General features: G+C 44.8%; 1 long non-coding RNA gene across 1 annotated transcript in view; it reads right to left on the bottom strand.

Moving 5' to 3' along the window:
• Positions 1–13,492, bottom strand: part of LOC146009131 (uncharacterized) — a 46,224-nt gene that overhangs the window by 5,718 nt on the left and 27,014 nt on the right. The gene's annotated exons all lie outside the window — the stretch shown is intronic.

Raw genomic sequence — 13,492 nt, forward strand, 5'->3', positions numbered from 1 at the left:
ATGTGGACACGCGTTTTTCTCCCCGAATTTCGACATATCAGTGTACCGCGTCCCCTTCTCACTATTCTATTCTCCCTCCACGCCCTAGTGGATGGTAAGGTATGAAATACCGCCTGTCGGCACATGTCGGCTCAAACAAAAGTGGGGAAAAAAAGTCGACCTTTTGACTGTCGACTTTCCCATTGTCGACCTTAGCCATGTCGACCTATTTCATGTGTCAACCTAAGGCCTGGCCACTTTAAGGGGTCGACCTAATGTATGTCGGCCTTCATATGTATAATGTACAGTATGTCGGCTGTTCACCTAGAGGATATTGCATCTTCTGGGCGCTGCTGTTTCCTCTAATCTGGGATTGAAAAATGACAGGTAGGAGATGATTGGTCAATTTTTCACTTCACCGGGCTTAATACAGGACAAATACTGGGTAATGAGAGAGCGCACCGTGTTGGTCACACTGTTTTTGTTTCTTAGAGAATTTAATCAATTCCTTTGGGAGCAGCATAAAATACAATTGAAGCTGTGATATCCATATATAGCAAACTATTCATTTTAACTAAACATATATCATTTTGAATTTTAATTTTTATTTGCGCCTGTATATTTGTTATTTTTAATACAGAACATCTGCCCCAAAGTCTTTTAGAAGGGGAGCTGTATATGCCTCCTTCAGCGGGGTATGGTGCACACCTGTCCAGTATACGAGGACTATTGAATTAGATTTTGCTAAGTGCCAGGAATCCTCATCTTTGATGTTATAAAGTAGTATTTTTTTTTAAAACAATTCTCATCGCCTTCATATAGGCACCAGCTCTGCTATGACTCAAGCCATTGGATTGATCTCTAGCAGACTCCCATGGTTTCCCTGTTTAAAAGTATAACCATATAGCTGTCAAGATCTTGGTATTGTTAATTTGGGATTTTTCTGTATTTATTTACAGTGCACCTTGTGTTTTGGAAAATGTTAGTCCTGATTTCTGCCAATTTTACATTGGTGCATATCGAAGTCCCATTGCAGATTACATTTGTTTATCAAATTTGATCTGGCTTCTGCGCTGCTATGTCAAAGGGCATCTTTGCATCTACTCCATGTATACGCAGCCAACTTCTCCCCTCTGCCCATGCAATGTTTAGCTTCTCTACAAATGCGCTAACCTTTGTTCCTAAAGCAATGTGCTCTGGCCGACATATAGATGCAGTTGTGCAAATGAAGGCAAATTGTTGGTCTAAAGAAGTAGATGCCTTCTGTAGCAGTTACCGGGCACTTTGTAATAGACCGCTAGTATAGGCAGCTAGTATTGAACTGTACAAATCTTCTTTCTAGAAATTCATTAGGGACTAGTGACATCAGTGAGGCCTAACCCACATTAGGTTTCAATGGTGTCCTGAAAGGTGCCTGCCATCAACATTTATTTAGCTCATACAGGATGAGTATCCCTTATAAATTATTCCGAAAGCACTACTGGGGACATGATATGTAACTGGCACTACTGGGGACATGATATGTAACTGGCACTGCTGGGGACATGATATGTAACTGGCACTGCTGGGGACATGATATGTAACTGGCACTGCTGCGGACATGATATGTAACTGGCACTACTGGGGACATAATATGTAACTGGCACTGCTGGGGACATGATATGTAACTGGCACTGCTGCGGACATATGTAACTGGCACTGCTGGGGACATGATATGTAACTGGCACTACTGAGGACATGATATGTAACTGCCACTACTGGGGGCATGATATGTAACTGGCGCTACTGGGGACATGATATGTAACTGGCACTACTGAGGACACGATATGTAACTGCCGCTACTGGGGGCATGATATGTAACTGGCGCTACTGGGGGCATGATATGTAACTGGCGCTACTGGGGGCATGATATGTAACTGGCGCTACTGGGGGCATGATATGTAACTGGCGCTACTGGGGGCATGATATGTAACTGGCGCTACTGGGGGCATGATATGTAACTGGCGCTACTGGGGGCATGATATGTAACTGGCGCTACTGGGGGCATGATATGTAACTGGCGCTACTCGGGGCATGATATGTAACTGGCGCTACTGGGGGCATGATATGTAACTGGCGCTACTGGGGGCATGATATGTAACTGGCGCTACTGGGGGCATGATATGTAACTGGCGCTACTGGGGACATGATATGTAACTGGCGCTACTTGAGTCCATGATATGTAACTGGCACTACTGGGGAGATGATATGTAACTAGCACTACTGAGGACATGATATGTAACTGGCACTACTGAGGACATGATATGTAACTGGCACTACTGAGGACATGATATGTAACTGGCACTACTGAGAACATGATATGTAACTGGCACTACTGAGAACATGATATGTAACTGGCACTACTGGGGGCATGATATGTAACTGGCACTACTGGGGGCATGATATGTAACTGGAACTACTGGGGGCATGATATGTAACTGGAACTACTGGGGGCATAATATGTAACAGGCACTACTGGGGACATGATATGTGCAGATGGAGCCTTCTTCAGCTAGCCTTCTCTGGATAGCCATGGTGAGCCAAGGACTCTTGATCTCAGCTGCAATACAATACATAGAACAATACAGTAGGGGATTAGCATAGGATTATGCCAACAGCTCTGACTCATTTAGTACTATTAAAGGGCTAGATGAGGATGGCTTTATCTGCAACTGGCACTACTAAGGACATGATATGTAACTGGCACTGCTGGGGACATGATATGTAACTGGCACTACTGAGGACATGATATGTAACTGGCACTACTGGGGACATGATATGCAACTGTCGCTACTGAGGACATTATATGTAACTGGCACTACTTGAGTCCATGATATGTAACTGGCACTACTGGGGAGATGATATGTAACTAGCACTACTGAGGACATGATATGTAACTGGCACTACTGAGGACATGATATGTAACTGGCACTACTGAGGACATGATATGTAACTGGCACTACTGAGGACATGATATGTAACTGGCACTGCTGGGGACATGATATGTAACTGGCACTGCTGCTGACATATGTAACTGGCACTGCTGGGGACATGATATGTAACTGGCACTACTGAGGACACGATATGTAACTGCCACTACTGGGGGCATGATATGTAACTGGCGCTACTGGGGACATGATATGTAACTGGCGCTACTGGGGACATGATTATGTAACTGGCACTACTGAGGACACGATATGTAACTGGCGCTACTGGGGGCATGATATGTAACTGGCGCTACTGGGGACATGATATGTAACTGGCACTACTGGGGACATGATATGTAACTGGCGCTACTGGGGACATGATATGTAACTGGCACTACTGAGGACATGATATGTAACTGGCGCTACTGGGGGCATGATATGTAACTGGCGCTACTGGGGACATGATATGTAACTGGCGCTACTGGGGACATGATATGTAACTGGCGCTACTGGGGGCATGATATGTAACTGGCGCTACTGGAGACATGATATGTAACTGGCGCTACTGGGGACATGATATGTAACTGGCGCTACTGGGGACATGATATGTAACTGGCACTACTGAGGACACGATATGTAACTGCCGCTACTGGGGGCATGATATGTAACTGGCGCTACTGGGGGCATGATATGTAACTGGCGCTACTGGGGGCATGATATGTAACTGGCGCTACTGGGGGCATGATATGTAACTGGCGCTACTGGGGACATGATATGTAACTGGCGCTACTTGAGTCCATGATATGTAACTGGCACTACTGGGGAGATGATATGTAACTAGCACTACTGAGGACATGATATGTAACTGGCACTACTGAGGACATGATATGAAACTGGCACTACTGAGGACATGATATGTAACTGGCACTACTGAGAACATGATATGTAACTGGCACTACTGGGGGCATGATATGTAACTGGCACTACTGGGGGCATGATATGTAACTGGAACTACTGGGGGCATGATATGTAACTGGAACTACTGGGGGCATAATATGTAACAGGCACTACTGGGGACATGATATGTGCAGATGGAGCCTTCTTCAGCTAGCCTTCTCTGGATAGCCATGGTGAGCCAAGGACTCTTGATCTCAGCTGCAATACAATACATAGAACAATACAGTAGGGGATTAGCATAGGATTATGCCAACAGCTCTGACTCACTTAATACTATTAAAGGGCTAGATGAGGATGGCTTTATCTGCAACTGGCACTACTGAGGACATGATATGTAACTGGCGCTACTGGGGACATGATATGTAACTGGCACTACTGGGGACATGATATGTAACTGGCGCTACTGGGGACATGATATGTAACTGGCGCTACTGGGGACATGATATGTAACTGGCGCTACTGGGGACATGATATGTAACTGGCACTACTGAGGACACGATATGTAACTGCCGCTACTGGGGGCATGATATGTAACTGGCGCTACTGGGGGCATGATATGTAACTGGCGCTACTGGGGGCATGATATGTAACTGGCGCTACTGGGGGCATGATATGTAACTGGCACTACTGGGGACATGATATGTAACTGGCACTACTGGGGACATGATATGTAACTGGCACTACTGGGGACATGATATGTAACTGGCACTACTGGGGACATGATATGTAACTGGCACTACTGTGGGCATGATATGTAACTGGCACTACTGGGGGCATGATATGTAACTGGAACTACTGGGGGCATGATATGTAACTGGAACTACTGTGGGCATAATATGTAACAGGCACTACTGGGGACATGATATGTGCAGATGGAGCCTTCTTCAGCTAGCCTTCTCTGGATAGCCATGGTGAGCCAAGGACTCTTGATCTCAGCTGCAATACAATACATAGAACAATACAGTAGGGGATTAGCATAGGATTATGCCAACAGCTCTGACTCACTTAAAGCCATCCTCATCTAGCCCTTTAATAGTATTATCTGCAACTGGCACTACTGAGGACATGATATGTAACTGGCACTGCTGGGGACATGATATGTAACTGGCACTACTGAGGACATGATATGTAACTGGCACTACTGAGGACATGATATGTAACTGGCACTACTGGGGACATGATATGTAACTGTCGCTACTGGGGACATTATATGTAACTGGCACTACTTGAGTCCATGATATGTAACTGGCACTACTGGGGAGATGATATGTAACTAGCACTACTTGGGGACATGATATGTAACTGGAACTACTTGGGGACATGATATGTAACTGACACTACTGAGGACATGATATGTAACTGGCACTACTGAGGACATGATATGTAACTGGCACTACTGAGGACATGATATGTAACTGGCACTACTGAGGACATGATCTGTAACTGGCACTAAATATGTGCAATAAAATTACTGCTTACATTCAAATTCCATGCTGAGATAGTACACAAACATTGTTTCGTTTTGAAACCTTGTTTCATGCACAAATAAAATATATTTGTGTGTATTTCATGTGTTTGTTATATTTATACAACATAAATACATTTCGTTTTCACACAGGGGTCCCGTCCTCAAGATACCTCATTGAAATATAAAAAAAATGTTTCTGGTCCCAAACATTTTGTATTCCGGATCCTTTTTTAATGTTTTGTAGATGAATAGTGGGCACACGTTTATTCAAATCACAGAATTGATTGACCGTTTAGAATTAATGTATGATAATGCAAACAGTTTTCAAAATGCTCGGGACCAGAAGTGTTTGGGATATCGTATGTTCACGTATTGTAGAATATTTGCATACCATAGGGAAATACCTTGGGGAGGTATCCAATTGATAAATCTACAGTATCTAAATAGACAGTCAATATGTGGACACCAAAAGGTCAACATGCACAATGTAGACATTGAAAAAAGGTTGACATGCAAAGAGTCAACACTTGAGAATACTTGAAAAAGTCGACATAAATTTTTTTGTGATTCTTTTTATTTTTTGGAAACGGTAAAGTGTGATGCGCATCAATGCAATTTACTTCCTGTTGGGCCCATCCCAATATGTTGCCGGGGTATGAGTCATAGGGTCGACAGAACTTAGTACGACAGTCATTAGGTCGACAGCTATAGGTGGACACATTAAATAGGCCGACATCGACATGTTCATTAGGTCGATATGAGGGCGACGTGAGTTTTTCATGTGTTTTTGGTGTCTGTCAACTTAAGTCGACATGGACACTGTATAAGTGTACCGCTTAGCTTGCCAGGCTTCGGGCATGGGGCCTCACTACACTCGGCACACTATTTTCCCTCTATGCCCACTTTGATTATAAAGTATGAAAAACCACCTATGGTAAAAAAAAAAAAAAACATGAAAAACTCGACTTAATGATCATGTCAACCTATTTCAAATGTCCACCTAGTAATTGTCGACCCAATGCTTGCCCATGATACAATGTTCCGCCCCTGTCTCCAGAATAGTCTAATAGTTTGCCTTCAGCTGGATCAATACAAGCCCCGAAATATTTTGGCTGTTCCTTTTCTGCGTTTCTAGGTTTAGTTAATTTCTCTGAACAAATAGTAAAAATATTATGTATCCTGTAGCAACAAATCAGACGGTGGCATTGATCAGTCTATCACTGTGGGTTACTGCACATTTTTCTGTATGCACTGTATTTATACAGCATTGTTTTATGTCGTTTTGCCAAGGGAGTGATTTTATGTTATAACTATGCTAGTGATGGCCAAATAGTACATTTGTAAATCACGTCGGTATGTGCCACTGTATGTACTGTCAGCGATAGTCTCCTTTTACACACAGTTGGTGATCTGTATTTCATGCAAACTTACTTTGACGTACATGTATGTTACACAGATTGCTGACCACATGGCTGGCTTTGTGACATAAATGTATGTTACACAGATTACTGACCACATGGCTGGCTTTGTGACGTACATGTATGTTACACAGATTACTGACCACATGGCTGGCTTTGTGACGTACATGTATGTTACACAGATTGCTGACCACATGGCTGGCTTTGTGACATAAATGTATGTTACACAGATTACTGACCACATGGCTGGCTTTGTGATGTACATGTATGTTACACAGATTACTGACCACATGGCTGGCTTTGTGACGTACATGTATGTTACACAGATTACTGACCACATGGCTGGCTTTGTGATGTACATGTATGTTACACAGATTACTGACCACATGGCTGGCTTTGTGACGTACATGTATGTTACACAGATTACTGACCGCATGGCTGGCTTTGTGACGTACATGTATGTTACACAGATTACTGACCACATGGCTGGCTTTGTGACGTACATGTATGTTACACAGATTACTGACCACATGGCTGGCTTTGTGACGTACATGTATGTTACACAGATTGCTGACCACATGGCTGGCTTTGTGACATAAATGTATGTTACACAGATTACTGACCACATGGCTGGCTTTGTGACATAAATGTATGTTACACAGATTACTGACCACATGGCTGGCTTTGTGATGTACATGTATGTTACACAGATTACTGACCACATGGCTGGCTTTGTGACGTACATGTATGTTACACAGATTACTGACCACATGGCTGGCTTTGTGACGTACATGTATGTTACACAGATTACTGACCACATGGCTGGCTTTGTGACGTACATGTATGTTACACAGATTACTGACCACATGGCTGGCTTTGTGACGTACATGTATGTTACACAGATTACTGACCACATGGCTGGCTTTGTGACGTACATGTATGTTACACAGATTACTGACCACATGGCTGGCTTTGTGACGTACATGTATGTTACACAGATTACTGACCACATGGCTGGCTTTGTGACGTACATGTATGTTACACAGATTACTGACCACATGGCTGGCTTTGTGACGTACATGTATGTTACACAGATTACTGACCACATGGCTGGCTTTGTGACGTACATGTATGTTACACAGATTACTGACCACATGGCTGGCTTTGTGACGTACATGTATGTTACACAGATTACTGACCACATGGCTGGCTTTGTGACGTACATGTATGTTACACAGATTACTGACCACATGGCTGGCTTTGTGACGTACATGTATGTTACACAGATTACTGACCACATGGCTGGCTTTGTGACGTACATGTATGTTACACAGATTACTGACCACATGGCTGGCTTTGTGACGTACATGTATGTTACACAGATTACTGACCACATGGCTGGCTTTGTGTCGTACATGTATGTTACACAGATTACTGACCACATGGCTGGCTTTGTGACGTACATGTATGTTACACAGATTACTGACCACATGGCTGGCTTTGTGGTTAAGGGGGAACACACACATAAAAAAAAAAAAAAAAAATTAGTAAGTGCAAACCATTGAAGAAGAAATACTGGGCTTTAAACTGTGCATCAATCTATCAATGTATCACAAGATAGATATCGATGTATCACAGCAGTAAATTGTTAAATTATTTGAGTCAGTTGTTAATGATTTTCTTTAATTATTTGGGTAAATGTGTGAGAAATCCTACTATGCAAGATATGGATCTATAGCTATAACAAGATGCAGAATATGGTATCTTTAATCAGTGGTTCAGGAATTTTATTTATATACAAGGTGTGTGTATATATATATATATATATATATATATATATATATATACACATACATACAGTATATGGCTAACTACTCCTCACCTCTAGGAGGAGTACTACTGCCACTGACCACTAGAGGTATGTCCTTGATAAAGGGTATCCACCCGAAACGCCGTCGGGCAATAAAGGCTTTTTATCATCACTAAAGCAAGACTGATGGAAATATTTGTGAAAAAACTTTGATTCCCGTCTTGGACATTTTGGACATCACTTGTGAAGTTTCTATGCTGGGATATTTCCAAAATATTTTGTCTAAATCCATAAGCGCATAAAGAGTGGTCGGAGAACCACCTTTTATGGTACTTTCACACCTATTATGGTGTAGATGTGTTGGTGTCGGGTTGAAACCTTATTATAAAGGTAATGCACTAAGAGGTGCAATTTTCTTATGCTTTATTTCATATATATACATACATACAGCATATGGCTAACTACTCCTCACCTCTATGAGATGTAGTACTGCCACTGACCACTAGAGGTCACACAACAGACCAAATGACTCCTTTGTGTGCTAAAAGGTATCATAACAGAAAGTGAAAGCATTTTTGTTTGCAGGGTCACTGATCTGTTTCAAACTTACTGGATATGAAGAGAGGGAGCTGTGAAGACCGAGATTGGAGGTAAGAGCAGATAGGGCCCGGGGGTGGGATGGAGGGTTTGTTGGTTAAAACTGTCACAGCTCCAAGTGAAAGTACATTGCAGAAGCCGTCATTTTGAAAGGCTTTTAACTAGTGAGTGTGCGTGTGTGCATGTATGTATGTATGTATGTATGTATTATTAACCCCTTGGGTGGTGGGTTTTGCTGGGGCAGGACAAACCTACCAGGGAAGATTTGTCCTGCCCCAGCAAAACCCACCAAGTAAAGTTGGAAGCCCCCCCCCCCCCCCCCTCACCTCTGCTCTGGCATTAGTACGTCGGAGCTTCCCTGCAGCCAGTGTCCACTGTCCCCGCTGCCTTAGCTGGAGCCTGTCACATTTAGCAGTGACGTTGGCGGCAGACTGGGGGATGTTCGTGGCAGCTCGCGCTCCCGAGTCCCCCCGAGCCGCGCCGACAATACCCGAGCCTGCCGCCGATGTCACTGTAAAATGAGTGACGGCGGGCGGGTCAGGGCAGGGAGCTCCTGTGCATCGATTGCCGGACTATAGACGGGGGGGGGGCTGAAAGAATGTGATGGGGGGGGCTCTAGAGGTGCTGCGCTAGTGGTGCGCACCTGGACATCACTGGCGCACACCTATTCTATGTTGGTGGTATCCCCGGAAATTTTCCGGGACAGTCCGCTGCGGCAGCCACTCAAGGGGTTAACAGTTTATTAACAGTTTCTTATATAGCACACATATTCCGCAGCGCTTTACAGAGAATATTTGAACATTCACATCAGTCCCTGCCCCAGTGGAGCTTACAATCTATATTCCCTACCACATGTACACGCACACAGACATTCTAGCGTTAAATTTTGTTGCCCTGCCAGTATATTTTTGGACTGTGGGAGGAAACCGAAGTATGTATGTATATATGCCCTTCTTTCAGGGGTGGATTGACCCTGGCGGGAAACAGGTCCACTTTCCGGGTTGACTGGTCCATAGCTCAGTAGAACTTGCCACTCTCACCCCCTGGCTGGGCCGCGGATCGTGTTCTCAGATGTTAGCTGCCGTGACCAAAGCATTTTGGCCAAATCCAAAATGGCCACGGGAGGGCTGCTGTGCATGGCCAGTCGCACACAGCTCCTCCCATAGTCCTTTGCGGAGCTCTGCAGCGGACCATGGGAGGAGCTGCACATGGCCACACATGCACAGCAGCCCTCCCGTGACCATTACTGCACAGGGCAGAGATCCGTGTGGAGCCTGCCACCCCGGTCACCCCACCGACGACTACACATCAGCGATCTGGTCCCAGTCTGGAGCCCGCACCGCCGTCATGCAAGGAGGGGGAGGCCTGGCACTGTGTTCCCTGCTCTCTGTCTGCGGACAATGGGGATGCGGGGAGCAGCTGCCTGGAACTCACAGAACAGCTGCTGCAGGGGAAACAACCAAGTCAGACAGCGGGAGCAGAGCGGTCACCATCCCCAGGAGCAGTGGAGCAGCTGATCCATGACCTGGTAGGGTCGGCATCATTGACTCTGGCACCTGTATCCTAACCCTGTACACACACACACACACACACACTATCCTAACCCTGTACACACACGCCCATAGCCTAACCCTATCCATTCACACACACATCCTAACCCTATCCATACACACACACATCTGTAGCCTAAACCAATCCATACACACACACCCATAGCCTAACCCTATCCATTCACACACACATCCTAACCCTATCCATACACACACACATCTGTAGCCTAAACCAATCCATACACACACACACCCATAGCCTAACCCTATCCATATACACACACCCGTAGCCTAACCCTATCCATATACACACGCCTGTAGCCTAACCCTATCCATACACACACGCCTGTAGCCTAACCCTATCCATACACACACGCCTGTAGCCTAACCCTATCCATACACACACGCCTGTAGCCTAACCCTATCCATACACACACGCCTGTAGCCTAACCCTATCCATACACACACCCGTAGCCTAACCCTATCCATACACACACACACACCCGTAGCCTAACCCTATCCATACACACACACCTGTAGCCTAAACCTATACATACACACACACACACACACACCCCCATAGCCTGATCCTGTCCATGCATGGACCTTGAATGCCAAGCAATCATTTTCTTGCACATATTTAGTGCCAGTTAGTAAAAAAAAGTTTTATACAAAATGGAATAAATTAATTTTCCCCTCAAAATTCTACACACAATACCCTATAAATGACAACATGGAAAACGTTTTTAGAGATTTTTTGCTAATTTCTAAAAAAAAAAAATTGAACTCCAGTGCATCCTATTTCCACTGATCATCCTTGAGATGTTCCAACGGCTTAATTTGAAGTCCACCTGTGGTAAATTAAGTTGATTGGACATGATTTGGAAAGGCACACACCTGTCTATATATAAGGTCCCACGCTTGACAGTCCTCCGAGACAGGAATGTCTCCAAGCACAAATCTTGGGAAGGTACAAAAACATATCTGTTGCTTAAAAGGTCCCAATGAGCACAGAGACCTCCATTATCTGTAAAAGGAAGAAGTTTGGAACCACCAGGACTCTTCCAGGAGCTGGCCGGCCGTCTAAACTGAGCCATTGGGGAAGAAGGATCCTAGTCAGGGTGGTGACCAAGAACCCAATGCTCACTCTGGGCCTTATTCTAGTTCATTCTTTCTGACAAAATCCTTCTTAGATGGACAAAACCATGTGCACTGCTGGGGGCAGATGTAAAATGTGCAGAGAAAATTAGATTTGGGTGAGTTATTTTGTTTCTGTGCAGGGTAAATACTGGCTGCTTTATTTGTACACTGCAACATAGATCTCACTTTGAAGTAAAACCCCACCCAAATCGAATTCTCTCTGCACAAGTTACATCTGCCCCACCTGCGGTGCACATGGTTTTGTCCATCTAAGAAGGATTTTGTCAGAAAGAGTGAACTAGAATAAGGCCCTCTGTCAGAGCTACAGCAGGCCTCTATGGGAAGGTGAGAACCTTCCAGAAGAACAACCATCTCTACAGCAATCCACCAATGCGGCCTGTATGGTAGAGTGGCAAGACGGAAGCCACTCCTTAGTAAAAAGCACATGGCAGCCCACCTGGAGTTTGACAAAATGCGCCTGAATGACTCTCAGACTTTGAGAAACAAAATTCTCTGGTCTGATGAGACGAAGATTGAACTCTTTGGTGTGAGCGCCAGGCATCATGTTTGGAGTAAACCAGGCACTGCTCATCATCAGGCCAATGTAATCAATCCAGTGATGCATGGTGGTGGTAGCATCATGCTGTGGGGATGTTGTTCAGTTGCAGGAACTGGGACACTAGTCAGGATTAGAGGGAAAGATGATGGCAGCAATGTACAGAGACATCCTAAATGAAAACCTGCTCCAGAGCGCTCTTGACCTCAGAAAGGGGCAACAGTTCATCTTCCAGCAGGACAACGACCCTAAGCACACAGCCAAGATATCAAAGGAGTGGCTTCAGGAGAACTCTGTGACTGCCTTTGAGTGGCCCGGCCAGAGCCCAGACTTGTATCCGATTGAACATCTCTGGAGAGATCTGAAAATTTCTGTGGACCGACGCTTCTCACCCAACCTGATGGAACTTGAGGGGTGCTGCAAAGAGGAATGGGCAAAACTGCCCAAAGATAGGTGTGCCAAGCTTGTGTCATCATATTCAAAAAGACTGTAATTGCTTTTTTTTTTTTAAGATCACTGCAACCACTAATATAGATGATCTGCAAACTTATCAGTGTTGAGTTTGCAACCGATTGGTGGGGGTCTGCTCATCCCCGATGGTGGGGGTCTGCTCATCCCCGATGGTGGGGGTCTGCTCATGCACACTAATGCCCATGTGCAAACACCACAGCGAGTGCCTTCTGCAAATTTTTATTCGCCTGGGAGCTTGCTGCCTGAGGGACAGGAAGGGTGCGTTCGCTGGGGTCCGCCCAGCGTATCATGGGCGTACCCACAAAAATGATGGGCGCACCTATAGAAACACTGGGAGGACCCCAGCTCACTCAAGGCCTCTGCCAGTTAGGAGCAAATAAGAATAAGAACACAAGGAGTAAACCATGGTGCAACACAAGGGGTTCCTAAGGGTTGGGTATGATATGTTGACATCATTTCGACATTCAACTTGTCATAATGTCAATGTTATGTCATGTGGACAGTGATGAATTACTGGCATGTTTTGAACATACAGGGCTAAATGTATTAAGCCTTAACAAGTGATAAAGTGGAGAGCGAT

This window comes from Crinia signifera, chromosome 6 (assembly GCF_055691185.1).
Source record: "Crinia signifera chromosome 6, ASM5569118v1, whole genome shotgun sequence".
Taxonomy (NCBI): Eukaryota; Metazoa; Chordata; class Amphibia; order Anura; family Myobatrachidae; genus Crinia; species Crinia signifera.